This window comes from Macrobrachium rosenbergii, chromosome 36 (genome assembly GCF_040412425.1).
Source record: "Macrobrachium rosenbergii isolate ZJJX-2024 chromosome 36, ASM4041242v1, whole genome shotgun sequence".
NCBI classification, from domain to species: domain Eukaryota; kingdom Metazoa; phylum Arthropoda; class Malacostraca; order Decapoda; family Palaemonidae; genus Macrobrachium; species Macrobrachium rosenbergii.
In genome coordinates, this window is record NC_089776.1 from 411,834 (window position 1) to 432,233 (window position 20,400).

General features: G+C 42.4%; 1 long non-coding RNA gene across 1 annotated transcript in view; it reads right to left on the reverse strand.

Annotated features, from left to right (window-relative positions):
• Positions 1–19,198, reverse strand: part of LOC136856544 (uncharacterized) — a 213,005-nt gene extending 193,807 nt beyond the window's left edge. Inside the window, exon 1 of the long non-coding RNA XR_010858389.1 lies at positions 18,847–19,198. This is a non-coding gene — a long non-coding RNA (uncharacterized lncRNA). The remainder of the gene's footprint in view (positions 1–18,846) is intronic.
• Positions 19,199–20,400: the final 1,202 nt, after the last annotated feature.

The following is a 20,400-nucleotide window of genomic DNA, read 5'->3' on the forward strand; positions in this document are numbered from 1 at the left end:
AAAGGCCGATAAAGGCATGGATGAGAGAGAAAGAGAAACATACACTGACAATATCACCATTCAACAAGATACCAAAGTAAGTAAAGAGTAATAATTTCTATTAATATCGAAATATAAGTGTTTAGAATGTTGTATGTGAAAATAATACCAATTGTAATGTCAATAACCAAGGTACAGTGCACTAAAAAGTTCAAACATCTTACTGAAAACTGTGAAGTGTGATTACTCAAAACAAACATTTTGTGGTTTCAAATAGTTGCTAAATTTCAAAAAATTTTGGATCATCTTAAAACTACTCATGTTAATGCACATTTGTCGTGCCTTTCTTGTGTAGTTTAGCTTTTTTTTTTATAAAATGATAAATAATATCACTAGAGGGAATTCTATTAAAAAAAGGGGGCTATTGGCTACCTACCAATTTATCTCCATCTATATCATGATCTGTTTGAGAATTTAAGAAAAACTAAACTACATGTTGTTTGTATGATATTTGAGTATTTATATGCAAAAGTAGGCGAGCCTAGGATACAAAATAACACCGCAATGCGCTTGTGACGGCAGACATACGGATGGAAGATGGACATACATATCGCGTTCTTATGCTAACATAAGTTGGCAATGGTAACATAATTGTACTCTGAGAATATTAGGTTGCTAAGTGTTAGGAACAATCGTTTGTCGATTGTTCCCTTGGTGGATTGTTGCCTCCTTTGTTTTTGTTTGTTTTTAATTGCTGGCGAGTTGACGTCTGTTGGATGGCGTCAGACTTCGTCAGTCAGGTTCGTAACAGCAACAAGTCAGGTTCGTAGCAGCAACGAATCAGGTTGAGGGCAGAACGACCCGATGGTCCAGGGCAGCAGCAGGTATCCGTACCTGCGAGTTTGTCCAAGTCAGGTCCTAGCAGCAGAGAGTTTCTTGAGGACGAGATGGTTGCCGTGTCGGCTCTGTCATGGTCGTCGTAATTAGAGGAGGACGTCAGTACGTTTCTTGGAGGACGAGATGGTTGCCGTGTCGGCTCTGTCGTGGTCGTCGGATTAGAGGAGGACGTCAGTATGTTTCTTGAGGACGAGATGGTTGCCGTGTCGGCTCTGTCGTGGTCGTCGTGATTAGAGGAGGACGTCAGTACGTTTCTTGAAGGACTGTCAGGTCAGCTCTGTCAGGTCTCGTGATTAGAGGAGGACGTCAGTATGTTTCTTGAGGACGAGATGGTTGCCGTGTCGGCTCTGTCGTGGTCGTCGGTACTAGAGGAGGACGTCAGCACTGTGCTTGAGGACGAGATGGTTTGGACTTGTCGGAGTTGTCCTGCAGTGTTCCTTAAAGCAGCCTGGGGCTGTTTCGACGGTTTATTGAGTTCGTCTGGTGATGTTGTTTTTAATGTATTATGCTGCCTGATTTTATTTTATTTTGCTGCTAAAGTGTTTATTAATCTATTTGAGGTTTAATTATTATGCTGCCTGTGTATTAATTAATTTTGCTGCTATATTATGAATATATAACTGTATTTTGGTAACTGAATCATTTGATTATGTTTATGGTTTTGATATTTTATTTTATTGATTCGATTATATTTTGCTCTGGCTTTTTTTTTCTGAATTTATGTAATGTAATTATTGTGCTGGTCATTTGTGTTTGTGCTGCTAACGTTTTTTTATGTTTTTGACCTGGTACTTGTAATGTTTTTCTGACCAGTTTATTGTTGTTGCTCCTGTTAAGTGATTTATTCACTTTAATGATGTCCATTGAATTGTTTAATTTAAAACTGACTCCTGTGTATTATGTATAATTACTGTAAAAATAAATTAATTTTAAGGTAATTTTTTTGTATTTGTTCTGCTCCTCTCCTTTGTTTGTCACCTCTTGTCAAGTCATTTCAGCCCAATTGCTTGTTTTTTTAAAGAACCTGTCGATCTCGAGATGCTGAGATCGTAATACTAAGTAAAGTACTTTTTTAAAATATTTTTGTGTTCTTAGGCAGTTATAAGCCCTTTTAGAGGGGGTTGGCAAGTATATGCGGATTTTAACTATTCACGGGGTGTGTGTGTGTTTGTGTGTCTGGAATGCATCCCCTGTGAATACAGGGGCTTATATATATATATATATACACACACACACATATATATATATATATATATATATATATATATATATATATATATATATATATATATAATTTCCACAGTGGGAGAGAGGGTGGATTACAAAGAAGCTGTTAAAGACAAAATGCATTTCCCACAGTGGGAGAGAGGGTGTACTACAAAGAAGCTGTTAAAGACAAAATGCACTTCCCACAGTGGGAGAGAGTGGATTACAAAGAAGCTGTTAAAGACAAAATACATTTCCCACAGTGGGAGAGAGGGTGTACTACAAAGAAACTGTTAAAGACACAATGCACTTCCCACAGTGGGAGAGAGGGCAGATTACAAAGAAGCTGTTAAAGACAAAATGCATTTCCCACAGTGGGAGAGAGGGTGTACTACAAAGAAACTGTTAAAGACAATATGCATTTCCCACAGTGCGAGAGGGTGGATTCCAAAGCTGTTAAAAAGACAAAATGCATTTCCCACAGTGGGAGAGAGGGTAGATTACAAAAAAGCTGTTAAAAAGACAAAATGCATTTCCCACAGTGGGAGAGAGGGTGGATTACAAAAAAGCTGTTAAAAAGACAAAATGCATTTCCCACAGTGGGAGAGAGGGGGACTACAAAGAAGCTGTTTAAAAACAAAATGCATTTCCCATAGTGGGAGAGACGGAGGATTACAAAGAAGCTGTTAGAGACAAAATGCATTCCCCACAATGGGAGGGAGGGTGGGTTACAAAGAAGCTGTTAAAAAGACAAAATGCATTTCCCACAGTGGTGAAGAGGGTGGATTCAAAGCTGTTAAAAAGACAAAATGCATTTCCCACAGTGGGAGAGAGGGTGGATTACAAAGAAGCTGTTAAGAAGACAAAATGCATTTCCCACAGTGGGGGAGAGGGTGGATTACAAAGCTGTTAAAAAGACAATGCATTTCCCACTGTGGGAGAAAGGGTGGATTACAAAGAAGTGCTTAAAAAGACAAAATGCATTTCCCACAGTGGAAGAGAGGGTGGATTACAAAGATGCTGTAAGAGACAAAATGCATTTCCCACAGTGGAAGAGAGGGTGGGTCACAAAGAAGCTGTTATAAAGACAAAATGCATTTCCCACAGTGGGAAAGAGGTGGATTACAAAGAAGCTGTTAAAAGGACAACATGCATTTCCCACAGCAGGAGAGACGTTCGGTTACAAAGAAGCTGTTAAGACAAAATGCATTTCCCACAGTGGGGGAGATGGTGGATTACAAAGAAGCTGTTAAGAGACAAAATGCATTTCCCACAGTGGGAGAGAGGGTGGATTACAAATAAGTGCTTATAAAGACCAAATGCATTTCCCACAGTGGGAGAGAGGGTGGATTACAAAGAAGCTGTTAAAAACACAAAATGCATTTCCCACATTGGGAGAGAAGGTGGATAACAAAGAAGTTGTTAAAGACAAAGTGCATTCCCACAGTGAGGGAGAGGGTGGGGATTACAAAAAAGTACTTAAAAAGAAAAAATACATTTCCCACAGTGGGAGAGTGTGGGGATTAAAAAAAGTGCTTAAAAAGAAAAAAAAATGGATTTTCCACAGTGGGAGAAATGATATTTCCATAATAAAATAAATTTTTGAACATACTTACCTGGTAGTTATATATATAGCTTAAGTCCCTGACGTCACGGCAGAATTTCAAAAACTCGCCGCAATCGCCGATCGGTAGTCAAGTGAACCACCTGTGCGGCCTCTACCCAGGTACCTGGAACCATTCCAACTATTCCTCAGATCTTCCATGCCCCTAGTCTCTAGAGGGGAGGAGGGTGGGAATTTAATTATATATAACTACCAGGTAAGTATGTTAAAAAATTTATTTTATTATGAAAATATTTTTAAACATCTAACTTACCTGGTAGTTATATATATAGCTGATTGACACCTTTGGTGGAGGGTCAGAGACAGCCAACATCGTTGGAATTTGCTTAAGGGTTAATAAACCAACTTAAGGTCCTTACCTGGATTAAGGAAGCTGACTTCAATGAACTCCCCCTCATTATGTCTGCATTCCTTAAGAGATCCAGCGATCCACCCAGGGGGCTGAAAATCTCTAGGGGCTGTCAACCGGTGTATAACCTCTATGTGACTAGACCTCCTCTCAATACCCTTGTTCCGGGCGCTACCAAGGAACTTTCATCCCAATGATTGCGGAAGACTGCGTCCAGTCTTCACAAACAACCATAAAAATTCTCAATTCCAAGGTAAGAAAAAGGGTATTGGTTTATGGGATTGTAGGGGTATTCCCCTCTCCCATTACTGAATTAGATGCTATAAACGGACCCAGCGTATAGCAATCTTTAGATGCTATAATGTCTGGACTTGTTTTAGATAGTGAGAGGCAAATACTAACTTGCTTCTCCAGAAGGTCGTGTCCAAGATACTCTGCAGGACCTGTTCTGTTTAAGAGCTACAGAGGTTGCTACTGCCCTGACCTCGTGCATCTTTACTTTCAGAATCTTGTGGTCTATCTCTCTACATTCCGTATGTGCTTCTTTTATTAACTGTCTGATAAAATAAAACAGAGCATTCTTCGACATCTGTACAGAGAGCTTTTTGACTGAGCACCAAAGCCCTTCTGAATTCCTTCTCAAGTCCTTTGTCCTATCCAGGTAGAGCCTTAGAGCCCTTACCGGGAATAGGACTCTCTCTCTCTCCTCCCGTTATGTCCGTTAGATTCGGAATCTCGAACGTTCTGGGCCAGGGTTGTGATGAGTATTCATTTTTGCAAGGAAGCCTAGTTGCAGTGAGCAGATTGCCTTGCCTTGTCTAAAATCTATATTCTTGCTGAGAGCATGTATCTCAGTAACTCTTTTTGCTGCGGCCAAACTGACCAAGAAAAGAGTTTTCATGGTGAGGTCCTTTAAAGATGTCCTCTGTAAGGGATCGAACCTACTCCCCATGAGGAACCTCAGGACCACGTCTAGGTTCCATGCTGGTGAGTTCTCTATATACAAATTTGGGTTACAGAGATACTGGAAGAGGACACATGGTTGTCCTTGCACCATCCTCTAAATACCTCCCACTTGGATTGGTATACCTTAATGGTGGATAACCTCCTTGTTTTGCGATAGCGCCAGCTGCCTCCTTCGAAAAACTTCTAGCTCTTGTGAGTTTTCCGATAGTCCAAAGGCAGTTACTAGTAGTGCTTGTAGGTTTTGGTAATATCTTTCCAAGTGGGGTTGTTTGAGTAGATCTACTCTCTGAGGTAGGCTACTCGGGATGTCCACCATCCATTCCAGTACCTCTGTGAACCAATCTCTTGTCGGTCAGTAAGGGGCCACAAGGGTCATTCCGGTCCTCTCGTGTGACACAAATTTTTTCAGTACCCTGTGTATTATCTTGAAAGGGGAAAATGCATACACGTCCAAATTGGACCAGTCCATCAGGAACGCGTCTATGTATGTCGTCTCGGAATCTGGTAAGGGAGAGCAGTAAGTTTCCAGTCTCTTCGTTCGCGCTGTGGCGAAGAGATCCATGCACTGACGTCCCCAAAGTCGCCACATGCTTCTGAAGACGTCTGATGTAGCGTCCATTCTGTTGAGAGGACTTGATTTTTCCTGCTCATAATGTCTGCCCTCACATTTTTCTCCTCTTGAATAAAGCGGGTTACTAGTTTGACATTCTTTTCCTTTGCCCAGAGAAGAAGTTCTCTTGCTATCTCGTATAGAGATCTGGAGTGAGTGTCCCCTTGTTTGCTAATGCAGGCCAACGCTGTCGTGTTGTAGGCGTTGACCTGCACCTCTCTGTTCTCCACTGTGTGTTAGAACTCCCTAAGAGCTAGAAGGATTGCAGTTAGTTCCTTCTGGTTGATGTTTCACTTCTCCTGCTCTCTGGTCCAGGAGCCTGAAACTTGTTCTTTCCCTAGTGTTGCTCCTCAATCTGAAGTCCGACAGCGTCGGAGAACAACACTAGGTCTGGGTTCCTCTGATGTAGAGAAAAGGCCCTCCTGGAGCTTGACGGGGTCGTTCCACCACTCTAAATACGGCCTTATTGGTTCCGAAATGGGGATGCACTTGGTCTCCAGTTCTATTTCCTTGTCCCCGTTCTGATTTAGATGAAACTGTAACGGGCATAGAATCAATCTTCCAGAGGAAAACAAACTGTTCTAGCGAGGAAAGGGTCCTCAGCAGACTCATCCATTCCCTCGCCGAGCATGTCTGTCTCTTTAGAAAGTCCTAAAACTTTCTTAAGGCTTGTCCCGTTCTTGCAACAGAAGGGAAAAGCCTGAAAATCCTGACTCTGAATCTTCATCCTAAGGTACAGAACCTCTTGGGATGAGATCAGCTGAGATTTCTCTCTGTTTATCAGTAGACCTAATTCTTTGTATACCTGAATCGTGGTCTGAAGATCCTCCAGGTAGCGTGTGTGGGAAGGAGCTCTGAGGAGCCAGTTGTCTAAGTACAAGGAGATTCCGATGTCTCTCGTGTGAAGAAAAAAACCTGCTACATTGGCAATCATCCTTGTGAAAATCTGTGCTAGACGCTTGATGCCAGTGCATCCTGCGTCCTGAGCTACCTCCACGTCTTGGCTTCTAATATCTTGACGCTTGACGTCCAATGCCTTGACGCTTGACGTCATGGTGTTTCACTCCTAGATGCTTGACGCCAGTGCATCCCGCGTCTAGAGTTTCATTTTCACTACGTTCAGCGTCTTGAACCTCTGGACGTCTAGAAGCTTTAGTTGGACGTCTGTTATCCTTCTTCTCTCTACCTGGTTGTCACGCTTGCACCAGAGAAGACAAAGTCTGTTGCATATTTTGCAGTAAAGCTATCTGCGGGGCTTCCTGCTGTTGGGGACAGGCTGGGGAAGCCTCAACTACGGGAATTATTTCCTCCTCATCGTCAATAATGGATCATGGAGAGGGTTCAGCATTCGAGTAACAATCCGAAGGAGGAAGAGGAGGATGTACGGAAGGCAGCACAGCGTCCACCACGCTCTTGCTGCCTGGTATCCTGACTAAGCAGGACTTTCTACGTTTTCTCTTAGTAGGAGAGCTACCCTTGGAGCTGGAAGGGACGAGCTCCGGGCTGCTCCCGTGGCTACAACCTGGTGCCTGTGAAGTCTTATCAAGACGTCCCTCAATAGGGGGTAACTTCCTCTTGAGAGGTCTCGACTCCGACGCCAGACGGCAGCCCCGTCTGCTTAGGCCGAAACAGAGAGCCCGAAACTGGAAAAAACTTTTCCCGTGGATGAACCTCAGAAATTTCTTGAAGTTCGGGTGCAAGGGGATGTGAAAGCACGCATCCTGGAGGTCCAGTGAGGCCATCCAGTCGTGCTGTCTGACCGCTACTAGAACCGATTTATCGTTTCCATAGCGAACTTTGTTTTCTGCACAAGGAAGTTGAGTGCACTCACGTCTAGCACCGGTCTCCAACCCCCCAAGCATTTGGGGACCAAAAATAACCGATTGTAGAATCCCGGGGATTTCGGATCTTGAACTCTCTCTATGGCCTCCTTTTGCAACATCATAGACACTTGTTGCTGTAGAGCCTTTGCCTTGGTTCTGTCGTTGCATTTGGCAGAAAGGTCTATTGGTCTTGCTGCTAGAGGGAGTCTCCTCAGGAAAAGGATCTTGTACCCCTCTTAGAAGCCCTTTGTTGGCTGAACCGGTTGAGCTTCAGACTGTCATTCGTAGTGCCGGAGTTCAATTCCCGCGGCCAGCTGATGAAGAGTTAGAGGAATTTATTTCTGGTGATAGAAATTCATTTCTTGCTATAATGTGGTTCGGATTCCACAATAAGCTGTAGGTCCCGTTGCTAAGTCACCAATTGGTTCTTAGTCACGTAAAATAAGTCTAATCCTTAGGGCCAGCCCTAGGAGAGCTGTTAATCAGCTCAGTGGTCTGGTAAAACTAAGGTATTTTTTGACTGGACGTGACCCCATTAGCCAGGAAAGAGCAAAGATGGGCCCTCTTCTTCAGGATTCCCGCTGAGAAAAGCGCAGCTAATTCGTTGGAACCATCTCCGAGTCCTTTATCCATACACGACATCAGATATATGAGTTCTTCGATGTCAGTCGTGTTGAATAATTCCATCTTCCTTCCTAAAGCTCCCAGGGTCCAGTCCAGAATTAAAGACCTCAAAGGCCTTAAAAATTCCTTTGAGGGGGTGGTCCAACTCTGATGTTGACCAACAAAACTTCGTTTTCCCCATGGCCACTCGACGAGAAGAGTCAACAAGATTCGAGAAGTCTCCCTGGGAAGAGGCAGGTATTCCGAGGCCGAACGATTCTCTAGTTTGATACTAAACGCTAGACCTTGAAGCTAGTTTGGTTGGAGGAAAAGCAAAGGCTGTCTTTCATTGTTTCTTCTTCGAAAGCATCCACTCCTTCATAACTTTAAGCGCTCTCTTGGACGAGCGGGACAAAACCATCTTCATAAATGCTGCCCTCTTAGACGCCTTTCCAAGAGTAAATTCTGAAGGCGGGGAACGAGGAGCAGTCGGGATAAATTTCTCTGGAAAACTTCCGAAGATAGCTTCATAAGTCTTTTCAAGTCTGATGAAAGCTGATGGCCTTTTATATTGTCTTCGTCGGAAATCTCTACAATAGGATCCACAGGAGAATGCGGGATATCATCATTCTCTTTTTCCGATTGTCCGAAGACCGAAATAGCGACACCTTTCAAAATATTATCATGACGCTCGGCATCCTGGCGTCCAGTCTCTTGACGCCTGGCGTCTTGGCGTCCATTTTCTTAAAGCTTCACGTCTTGGCATCCAGTCTCATGACGCTTGACGTCCTGGCGTCCAGCTTCTCTACGCCTGACGTCCAGCTTCTCGGCGCCCGACGTCCTGGCGTCCAGCTTCCCGACGCCCGACGCCCTGGCATGTAGCCTCTCGACGCTTGATGTCCTGGCGTCCAGTTTCTTGACGCCTGACGTCCTGGCGTCCAGCTTCTCGACGCCCGACGTCCTGGCGTCCAGCTTCTCGACGCTCGACGCCCTGGCGTCCAGCTTCCTCCTGGCGTCCAGACTTCTAACGTTCGCTGTCCCGCCAAACCTAGAGGTTACTTGAGAACTGGCCGCCTGTGCGACATCGGTCAAAAGCTTCCTCAGGTTGACGTTTGCTGATGCATCTGAACTGTGAGAGCTTTTTTTTTTTTTTTTTTTTTTTTTGTAATCCGTTTCTGGACGCTTGACGCCAGTGCATCCCATGTCCAGAGTTATCTCTGCGATTGGGACTGCGTCGTCCGACGACGAAGAGTACATTACCTCACCTTTCCTATGGCGAGGGCGAGCGTCCTGGGAAGCGTCAACAGATACGTTCGAGGGGACGACTGCTCGGTAGCTAAAGCCTCTCGCCTCCCTTCGTCTGTCGACATTCCTTCTCACATGGGTTGGTGAGCTTGGAAGAGGTCTCGGACTAGGAGCATGATAGGACCGAGCGGTCGCACCTCCACTGCACTTGCACTAACAACACATTATCACTTGTATTTTTAGATCTCTTATTGTCGATCACATATTATCCCTGTCTTCTGTGAGGGATTTTACCTGTTGACTCAGGGCCTGAATGGCAGCCATCATATCTTTAAGTGCTGGGTCCTTACCTGTTTCAGTAGGGGGTTCAGAGACTACCATTACGGGAGAAGGATCAATAAGGTAGTTAGCGAGGGGAAAAGAAATAACTATTCCCTGGTTATCTCTAGAAGAGTGAGACATAGTACTCTAGGCTCTTCTGAGCCGGTCTTTCAAGCTTCCTCACATATAAACCGCCTATAATAAATCCATTCCCATTCTTCACACATACTGAGTGGGGATCCAAGGAGACTTTAGCAAGCCGTTTGCATCCCCACACACACATTCTCACACTTGATGAAGAGTCAGACATGTAAGAAATTCCAAAAGCAAATCCAAATAACGAGCGAAAGCCAAGCCAAAGTGTACTTCACCAAAATAAGTTGCGAAAAAACACGGGCTATGAGCAAAATTCCATCGATGTTACCGGCACAGCAGCAGGGAAGATCTGAGGAATAGTTGGAATGGTTCCAGGCACCTGGGTAGAGGGCGCACAGGTGTTTCACCGACTACCGATCGGCGATTGCCGTGAGTTTTTGAAATTCTGCCGTGACGTCAGGGACTTAAGCTATATATATAACTACCAGGTAAGTTAGATGTTTAAAAAGGGTGGATTACAAAGAAGCTGTTAAAGACAATGCATTTCCCATAGTGGGAGAGAGGGTGGATTACAAAGAAGCTGTTAAAAGACAATGTATTTCCCACAGTGTGAGAGAGGGTGGATTACAAAGAAGCACTTAAAAAGACAAAATGCATTTCCACAGTGGGGAGAGGGGGATTACAAAGAAGCACTTAAAAAGACAAAATGCATTTCCTATAGTGGGAGAGAGGGGGTTACAAAGAAGCGCTTAAAAAGAGAAAATGCATTTCCCACAGTGGGAGAGAGGGTGGATTAAAAAGCACTTAAGACAAAATGCATTTCCCACAGTGGGAGAGAGGGTGGATTACAGCTGTTAAAAATGAAATGCATTTTGTTTTCCACAGTGGGAGAAAGGGTGGATTACAAAGAAGCTGTTAAAGACAAAATGCACTTCCCACAGTGGGAGAGAGGGTGGATTACAAAGAAGCTGTTAAAGACTAATGCATTTCCCACAGTGGGAGAGAGGGTTGATTGCAAAGAAGCTGTTAAAAAGACAAAATGTTTTTCCCACAGTGGGAGAGAGGGTGGATTAAAAAGCACTTAAAAAGACAAAATGCATTTCCCACAGTGGGAGAGGGTGGATTACGGCTGTTAAAAACGAAATGCATTTTGTTTTCCAATGGGAGAAAGGGTGGATTACAAAGAAGCTGTTAAAAAGACAATGTTTTTCCCACAGTGTGAGAGAGGGTGGATTACAAAGACGCACTTTAAAAGACAAAATGCATTTGCCACAGTGGGAGAGAGGGGGATTACAAAGAAGCACTTAAAAAGACAAAATGCATTTCCCACAGTGGGAGAGAGGGGGGTTACAAAGAAGCGCTTAAAAAGAGAAAATGCATTTCCCACAGTGGGAGAGAGGGTGTATTACAAAGAAGCTGTTAAAATGACAAAATGCATTTTCCCACAGTAAGAGAGAGGGTGGATTACAAAGCTGTTAAAGAAAAAATGCATTTCCCACAGTGGGAGAGAGGGTGGATTACAAAGAAGCACTTAAAAAGACAAAATGCATTTCCCACGGTGGGAGAGAGGGGGATTACAAAGAAGCACTTAAAAAGACAAAATGCATTTCCCACAGTGGGAGAGAGGGGGGTTACAAAGAAGTGCTTAAAAAGAGAAAATGCATTTCCCACAGTGGGAGAGAGGGTGGATTACAAAGCTGTTAAAGACAAAATGCACTTCCCACAGTGGGAGAGAGGGTGGATTACAAAGAAGCTGTTAAAAAAACAAAATGCATTTCCCACAGTGGGAGAGAGGGTGGATTACAAAGCTGTTAAAAAGACAAAATGCATTTCCCACAGTGGGAGAGAGGGTGGATTACAAAGAAGTGCTTAACAAGACAAAATGCATTTCCCACAGTGGGAGAAAGGGGGATTAGAAAGAAACTGTTAAAAAGGCAAAATGCATTTCCCACAGTGGGGGAGAGGGTGGTTACAAAGAAGCTGTTAAAAAGACAAAATGCATTTCCCACCGTGGGAGAGAGGGGGGTTACAAAGAAGTGCTTAAAAAGAGAAAATGCATTTCCCACAGTGGGAGAGAGGGTGGATTACAAAGCTGTTAAAAAGACAAAATGCATTTCCCACAGTGGGAGAGAGGGTGGATTACAAAGAAGCTGTTAAAAAGACAAAAAGCATTTCCCACAGTGGGGGAGAGGGTGGTTACAAAGAAGCTGTTAAAAAGACAAAAAGCATTTCCCACAGTGGGAGAGGGTGATAACACAGAAGCTGTTAAAAAGACAAAATGCATTTCCCACAGTGGATGAGAGGGTGAATTACAGAGAAGCTGTTAAAAAGACAAAATGCACTTCCCACAGTGGGGGAGAGGGTGGTTACAAAGAAGCTGTTAAAAAGACAAAAAGCATTTCCCACAGTGGGAGAGGGTGATAACAAAGAAGCTGTTAAAAAGATAAAATGCATTTCCCACTGTGGGAGAGGGTGGATTACAAAGGAGCTGTTAAAATGACAAAAAGCATTTCCCACAGTGGGAGAGATGGTGGATTACAAAGAGGCTGTTAAAAAAACAAAATGCATTTCCCACAGTGGGAGAGAGGGTGGATTACAAAGAAGCTGTTAAAAAGACAAAATGCATTTCCCACAGTGGGAGAGAGGGTGGATTAAAAAGAAGCTGTCAAAAGACAAAATACATTTCCCACAGTGAGAGAGAGGGTGGATTCCAAAGAAGCTGTTAAAAGACAAAATGCATTTCCCACAGTGGGGAAGTGTTGTACACAGGAAGAGTAGTGAAAATTACAAAATGAACTTCCCACTGTGGAGGAGTGTTACACTGGAAGAGAAAGCTGTGAAAATAACTGAATTTCCCACAGTCTAGGAATGCTACTGGAAGAGAAAGCTGTGAAAGTAACAAATATGTATATCCCACAGTGGGAGAGGATGGGTCACAAAGAAAGCTCTCAATATGACAATGCATTTCCCACAGTGGGTAAGTGTGAGGTAGAGAGGACGAGCAATGAAAAGGACAAAAACGAGTTTCCCACAGAGGAGGAATGTGTTACACAGAGAGGAATCTGAAAATGACAAAAATGCATTTCCCACAGTGCGATAGAGGTGTGTTACACATGAACAGAAAGGTGTGAAACGGACAAAAATAAATTTCCCACAGTGGAGAAGCTGCTGCACACTGGAATCGAATGTTGTGAAATTATGCACACATTTCCTACAGTGGGGGAGTTATGTTATCAACAGGAAATGTATGGAAGCTGTGAAACAGCAAATGAAAATTTCCCACAGTGGGACATTTTCCTGTTATTAATGTTCACTTGAACACTTCTGACGCCATCTGTTTCTCTCGCTGGAAACTCTGACTCAAAGCAGTACTGGGCACTCCCGTGTTCAGTGGCAGCCCCCCCCTTCCCCCTCCAGAATGAATGGTCCTAGACCATATGCAAAAGATGGGTTGAGTGGGGTAAACACTGCCCCCCTCCTTTTTCTTGCTTGTTACCTATCATAGCAACTCAATCAGCTGATCAGCGCAGCAACACCATCAGCCTGAGGCTTTCTGTCCAAAGCAGCCAGGGAGAACGAGAATGGGACACAGCCAGCATGCATTTTTCTCCCTTGGACACATTTGAGTCTGCTGCTCTATCAGGGATGTCCTGCACAGACATCTTGTCAGTGTTTTCACTACAGATACTTTATATGAGAACCAAGCAATACCTTGCACTGCAATCCAGACTTGAAAACTTAATTGGGGAACAACAGGAGTTTATTCAAAAATGGCGTATGAGGTAAAAGGCCCCACGGCTTGGGCAAGAAGCCCAAGTGGGGGCTTTTTATCCCATTGGATGAATTTCTACTCACTTTTTTTAATTTTCCTTAGTACAGTATAAATATTAATTAGTCGTTCTATGTCTTTGGTAACTATATTAACAAATGTGTCATGTATATGAACTACAACTGATTTAGGGGTGTTTTTTTTTTTTAACTTCTTAGTTTTGACCTTTTTTCCTTCGTTTCAGGTGAGAAATACCACGCAACTATAAGAGGGAAAACAACGAGTGCTTCTCATGGGGTAAATGTGCTGCAGGATGCTCTTCAAGCACTTGAGGGCAGCAAACCACTAAAATCTGACACAAAGTTATGGAAGCCCATGCAAGAAAACTCTGAGAGACATCCAGATGGAAGAGTAAACAACCCAGGTGCTTTATTTATTACTCAGCCATTTCAGACCCCATTTTGATGAAAAACAAGAGGCCATTTTAGTGGGTCATATTCAAGATATGGAGGCCTCACAACTACTGATGTTTGCCCCCTTGCTTTTGAATTTGCCGAAATGAAGATTCCAAACAGATTTTGTAAATCATCAAAGAAGGCAGGAAAAGATTGGCTGGCAGGTTTTCAGCAAAGAAACCCACAATTGTCATGGAAACCTGGGCAAAATCCTGTCAATTTTGTGGCAACTAAAGAGGCAAGATCAGCTGGACGTATATTATTATTAATAAGATAGTTTAACCAGACCAACCAGTGGTGAACGAGGACAGACTACAACTGTTATTTGTGCAATGAATGAAGCTGGAGTTTATCTTCCTCCTCTGTTTCTATTTGCCCATAAAAGGATGACTCCACTACTTATGATCGGCAGCCCACCTGATTCAATCGCAAGATGCACAGCAAATGGAAGGTCTGATGCTGATTGTTTCAGACTGGCTACATCACTTTGACAAAATTGTTAAGCCAAGTCAAGCAGAAAAGCACATTATAATTGTAAATGTGCCACCACAGTCACAACTCTACCTGCTATTGACTTAGCAAGAGAGAATGGAGTAATTTTGACAACTCTGCCTCCTTATTGCACTCATAAGCTACGACCACCTGGTGTTTCATACTTCAAGTCATGTAGGCTAAGGCTGCTTACAACAGAGTGGCAGATAACTTGCAAATCCAGGAAAGTGCATTACACAATATAATGTAGCTGACATATCTGCCAGTGCATTCATGAAGTCAGCTACTATTGATAAGGCTGTAACTGGCCATTTAATGATGACATATTCATAGATGAAGATTTCATAGCAGCAAAACTCACCAAGGAAGAACCACCCAACAGTTCCAATTCCAATGAGGTGGGAGGACACTCCAATCAAGTCAGATGCTGGGATAAACCCTGATGCTGCATCACTTCAATGTTTCTCTTTCTCAGCCACAATATGCACAACCAAGCACATCAACAGAAAATGAAGCAAAGCGAGTGCTCAAAGATCTCTGCAGCCCTCCCAAACCTACTGAAAAACGAGCCAGGAGAAGGAAAGTTCAAAAAGCTGAAGTCATAACATCAAAATCCTACAAAAGCAACTTCTTGAGGTCAATAAGGTCTTCTCTGTTGCTGCAAAAAAATAACCATCAAAGAAAAACAAGAGGATTCCAAGTCCTGTTTCTTCTGAAGCTGAAGAATGGCCTTGTCTGGTATGTGGAGATCCAATCACTTCCAGTAAACCCTCTGAAAAAATGGGTGCAGTGCAATTCATGTAAAAGTTGGTCCCATGAAGAATACAAACCTGGATTAGCTTGGCATACATGTCATAACTGTGAAGCAGATGAAGACTAATGAAGGTCTGAAACTTCTACAGCCGTCATCTTGATCTGTTCAAGAAGTCGCTCTAGTCTGCTACTAGGATGTTCTTGCTATTACTTTCATGTAAAGGAAATGAGTCTTCCTTTTATACTTGTGTCAATCTTGTGCTTTTGTAAAGGAAATTTATAATTTGTTTGTTTTATTTGTGCCATGTAAAGAAAGTCACTTTATTTTTACTTGTGCTATTATTGCTGTCATGTATATATAGGAAATGTCACTCATTTCAGTTCCTATGAACACCAAAAAGTTCCCATTTTTTACAAAAAAACTAAGAATTTTAAGTTTAATTAATAGCTGTATATATTTCAAGAGTACTTTTTTTATATTTAGCAAAAATATTCACCTATTTTTCAATATACACAATTGTTTTCATGAAGTACAATATCTAAGGGAGGCTATGGGGCAAAAAGCCCCCACCCTGGACTTCCTACCCCAACCATGGGTAAAAGGCTCCTACTGTTCTTAAAAATTAAGATAATGTTTTTACTCTCTTAAATTGATGTTTTTACTATCTTGAACTGCTGTTTTTACTATCTTAAATTGCTATTTTTACTATCTTAAATTGCTGTTTTACTTTCTCCAATTGGGTATTATTTTACAATAGTTCCAACTCATTCTATAATAATTATAGTATTATAGATGCATTTTGCATAAAAAATAATTAAACTGTCTCTGAATACTTTTGGGGACATTCACCATATCCCAGACATGAATGTTTATATAATCCCCAGCCTCAAAAAATTTCCAAGTGTTTTGTTTACTTTAACACAGACACAGTTTGTGCTCTGATGCAAGTTTGTTTTTGTTTAGAACTGCATTGTGGTTCTGATGCAAATTTTCCCCCTTAAAATTGCATTGTGGGCAGATAAGTGTTATGTCTAGGAGTCATGTGACCTGGTGAAAATCTCACAGGTGTCAAGACATTTTCGCTTGTCATTTGGTTCAACTCTGCCATAGAGTGAGGCTATGTCCAGTCTGTGTTCATCTTGTAACTTTGATTATTTTTGCTTAATTCACCATTTCTTTGAAAATGAAACACGATGCATTGATTTTTTAAGACAACGTGGAGTGTTACCTGCAGCAGTACAGTTCAGTTTTAAACCAATTTTTACTTGAAGCTGCTAAATTATATCCACCTTTAAGTGACACTCTGCCACCATCACCACCTAGGGAATCATTTTCTGATGACGACGACGATGACACTGTAGATGAGCCACAACCATCTTGTTCTGGATATAACCCATCAAAACATTTGTGTCCATCCAATTAAGGTAAATTTATAATTTTTAAAATAATATTGTAACATGATTTACCTCCTGTAACCTGTTTAGCGCAACATTACGTCTTGCCTGCATAGCCTATACTGAGCTTGCCAAGAATCTTTATAAATGTGGATAAGAAATGAGGCGCTGTTCCGCCACCCCACTGGTTAAGGGATGCTAGGCTACATTACACCAGCCTACGTTGCCTGACTAAGGTTTGGTAGGTATGCTATGATTTACCTCATTTTATTCATTAATTCAAATGCTGTTTTGTGTTGATGGTGATTTATCCCACCCAAAACCCTGCATTCCTAAAGGGTCCCCAACCTTGTTGGATGTAGTAGGGGTGTACAGGCTAGTAACTCAAGAACAACTCATTTCCCTGATGTATTACTATCATAACCATTCAGAACACATTAAAATACACATGAAAATACATAATTACTTTAGAAAAATGGAGTTGGAACTGTTGTAAAAATTTACCTGAAATTGCTAACAAGCCTTCATGATTATCATCGCTGATGCACCAAGAACAAAGCTCTCTAGAAACACCTTTATTAGGCCCGTGGCTGCAATACAGTACTGTGGACGGTATTATTTCACTTATGGACATTAATTGCTTTCAACATAAAATATAGTTTTTCTGTTGTATTATGATGTGATTTGAATGATTTTGAGTTTATTTCCATCGCAAATGAATACTTATCCTTCTATGGCAAATGATATTGTATACAAAATTAATAAAATTACGACTTGTCAGAATACTGCAATTCTCCATAGCTAATACGGCAAAACTGTAATCAGTAAACACAGTTTTGCCGTATTAGCTATGGAGAGGGGGTGCAGTATTCTGACAAGTCGTAATTTTATTAATTTTGTATACAGTATATCATTTGCCGGGAAGGATAAGTATTCATTTGATGATGGAAATAAACCTCAAAATCATTCAAATCACATCATAATACAACAGAAAAACCTATATTTTATGTTGAGAGCAATTAATGTCCATAAGTGAAATAATACCCTGTGGACAATATAAGCATTTCTTCTCAAGGGGGCTTCTTACCCCACTCTGCCCCGGCATTAAAATCTCGGCAACGGAACAGGATTTCCCACGGGTTTGTGAACAAAAGCTCCTCTGCACTCTCATCATGCATAGGCTATCACACACACACACCCCAGATCACACCAGGCAATGATATTGCTATGGGGGTGGGGACCCCAGTCAGAGGCTTGGCCCCCCAGTTGAAATTGCCTTGTAGCTAAAGCTGAACCCTGAGAAATGAATGGATACAGTTACAGTAGAGGCTGCTAACACAAATGACCTCTATGTTGATGATATTCTGATCCAACTTCATGTTATCAACTTATGCAAGAGGGGATTGAAACTGCAGTTACAGTCTGCAACGCGTGCAGTGCAGGTTGCTATTGCAGCTGCTGCTCAGAGTGCATTTGCAGGAGCGCAGCTGAAAAAGAGGGGATGGCACACGCTGAAACCTGCAAGGGAAAATATTTTGGAGGGAGATGATGACAGGCCCTCTGTTGACATATTCACATGACCAGCATATTGTATATATCTACTGCAGTTGCGAATGAACGCTTGATCAAGGAGAGAAATGATGCAGTATACATTTGATGGTATATACAGTGTTTGCAGAGAGTATATAAGAGTGGAAGAGGATTTGAACACTGAGATTATGTGTCATTTCATTTCAAATATATGCACTTTAACTCACTACTGGTCTTGGGCCTATTATTTCCTTCATTCGTGAAACGAGTCCCTCCCCTCCCCCTCCCTGAGGGAGACGACGAGGGAATCGGCAGAGAACAAGTCTCGTCACGGGAACGAAAACGACGCACGCTCTGGAAGCGCCCTTTCTCCCTCGGCGGGCGACTTCAACGCCCTCCCTCCCTCGCCTCCGCACAAACATTTTCCGAAACAATCGTCGCCCCTGTTTCTGGGCATAGGCCTAGGCTACTTAGAGGTGGTGCCTCCCATGCTTCCCCTCCCGCGCCTCCCGAAGCAGGAGTCTAGGCTAACACGATCTCTCTCTCTCTCTCTCTCGTCTTATTTACACGTCAAATACACAAATAGAGGCATGACGACACAGGCTGTGGTTTGAAAAGCTGAAACGAAGCAGAATTCCCTTCAAGTCGAGGCCTAGGCAAGAGGGCCTGCTAAGCTGCCGTCGAGTCCCCTAACCCAGTTTCCATAGACTAGGCCTACGTGCAAAGTACTTACCGATGCCTCCTCCAGGCGACTGCCCTCTTCTCTCCTCCTGCAGGCTTCCAGCCGACGACGACACTTGCACATCCGCCCTCTGACGAACTTCTCTCTGCAACTTCAGCCTGAAGTTTCCCTCCACCAGCCGCAGGCGCCACGACCAACGTGGAGGCTTTGGAAACTTCCTGGCTCCTTCTTCTTCACTCCCGGCCAAGATTCCATCAGGGGGAACCGCTAAGGAGGAAGAACACCAACCACCTCTATCACAACAACAAAAGCAACACACATTCACGAAGTATGAACGAGCTGAAAATGAACACAAGCACCGCGGCCGTACACAACCTATCACAACACCGGCTCACACTACACTGGCAGTCTGGCTGAGGGAGTGAGGGCGGCTGGCTGGCTGCTGCAGCTGCTCCTCAGGCAGGGCTGCCAGACTTTGCTGACCAAGTTATCGTACAGTTACTTCAAAATTATCGTTTCTCTACCAAAATTATCGTAAAAATATATCGTATTCATGTGAAAGTTATCGTATATTTTACCCTTATACTATGCTGCACAGTAATATGATGGTAGTATACAATAATGGCAGAATCCTTATCAACACAACATTTCTTAGTGTCAAAATAAATACATGTCCAACTTTTATACATTTGTTATGTTTAAGGAAAAATAGTTTGAATTAAATTGTTCTTTTCTCATTATGAAAATAAAAAAAATGTGACCTTGATTGACTGTGCAATCTTAGTCAACAAAGAAAGCATTGTTCAAGAATAGGAACCCAATCATCTGTCAACGCCAGATTACGCCTATATTACGGGTTCTTAATGATAAGCTGAGGGTAGTTAACATTAGTTTATTAAATAGGTTACCAATTTGTGGTACAGTGTTGACGAGCCAACATTTTGGAGAACGGGTGAGATGCTAATGCTGTTCTGGTCACGTGACTTGCCAAAACATAAACAACAGATATGACTCAAACTTAGACAGCTACCAATAATGTTAATACACTGATTACTTATAAAATCTAGATCACAACATTCACATATTGTTACAGTCTACTCTTACAGTTCTTATGGCTCATAGTAAACGAACACAATGTTCTCTAGCATTGCGTAATTCTATCATAAATATGCACAAAGCCAACGTCCCGAAAGCGAATATAGCTCGATAACTGCACATGCGCAAAACAACTGTTTATTTATTGATGGATAGAGAGGGGAAATGTTTCTGTCAATGTGAACCAAAGAGAGCGACCAGGGCGAACGCGACACACTAGCAAGGAGCAAGATGGATTAATAGTAGATTTCGCTCGTCGTCATCCATTATCTAATACAACTGTAATAGAGAGGGAAGTAGGTCTTCAAGTTTTGAGCCAAACTACATTAAATTATTTATTATGTATATGTCACATCGTTCATTAAACTTCATACCTTTATTTATTGGTTACATCACTTCATTTGATTTATTAATAATTTCCTTCATGAATTCATAACCTTAACATAATTTATTTTCTCTTCATTACGGCGCTGAAAGGCATTTGTCGAGTTTTCGACTCAACAGAAATAG